This window comes from Galeopterus variegatus, unplaced genomic scaffold (genome assembly GCF_000696425.1).
Source record: "Galeopterus variegatus unplaced genomic scaffold, G_variegatus-3.0.2 Scaffold30099, whole genome shotgun sequence".
Taxonomy (NCBI): Eukaryota; Metazoa; Chordata; class Mammalia; order Dermoptera; family Cynocephalidae; genus Galeopterus; species Galeopterus variegatus.
In genome coordinates this window covers 1-936 of record NW_007756210.1, presented here as the reverse complement: position 1 = coordinate 936, position 936 = coordinate 1, and the positions used below count along the sequence as shown (strand labels likewise).

General features: G+C 55.6%; 1 pseudogene; it reads right to left on the bottom strand.

Annotated features, from left to right (window-relative positions):
• Positions 1-278: 278 nt before the first annotated feature.
• LOC103583899 lies at positions 279-924 on the bottom strand (annotated as a pseudogene).
• Positions 925-936: the final 12 nt, after the last annotated feature.

The following is a 936-nucleotide window of genomic DNA, read 5'->3' as shown; positions in this document are numbered from 1 at the left end:
AGATTTCCATTCACCAAACCTAGTCCCCTCTGCCAGGGGTACCCAGGAGTCTTGCTTGCCTGCATCATGCCATCTGTCACCCTTCAGCCTGGTATCTGAGTCACCACCACCTTTATTTGAAAGGAGCATCTCATGTTGTGAAGATGAAGTTGTGTCTCTGGTTCAGCTCAACCATCCCCTTCTCTCAGCCTTCTTATCCCCTCCACTACCAACCCCCAATGTGGCATTCTAAGTGTCCCCTCTTCTCCTNCAAGCTTCCCAGATTCTGCGTTTCTTACCATGCCAGCAGGGCCTCATCGTGTGCTGTGGTCACCTTCAAGTAACTCCCACTCGAGTGACCTACTAAAGAGTTGCAGGGCAGGGTAGGTGGTTGAGCGCAGAACCAGAGCTCACTGGAGACCACATCCCTGTACTGGCAGGTAGGTCCTTTTGCTCCAGTCGACTGAGGGTCAACATTGCAAATCACAATCTCTTTAGCTCCATTGGGCCCCTGGAAATACCCTCTAAAATCAACTGTGGCCCTTTTCTCTCTCCAGATTCTCCGCAGAACCCCAACTGCCTCGCTGGAGTGGANCCAGCCCAGAGCAGGGGGAAGGACAACAGGTATGTGCCGTTCTCCAGATCCTGCACATCCCCAGGGACCCCTGCCTTCAAGTCTGGACTCAACAGCTGTGCCCGAAATAGATCCCCACCGTGGGTCTTGGGTCTGCCCCGGTGGTCCCTGGCCACAAGGACAGCCTCTAGGTAGCCTCCCAGAACATAGCTGGCCTGGGCAGGATCCCTCAGGTGGTAGGTGGAGGTCTGGGGACTGGTGGAGGCCAAAAAGTCCCCCCTGTCTCCTGGGGTCGGAGGCCAGTACAGAATACGGGTCAGGTTGGTGAGCTCCTGGGGGAGAGAGTCCAAGAGGGGGAGAGATTCCGTGGAATTGGAGGCAGA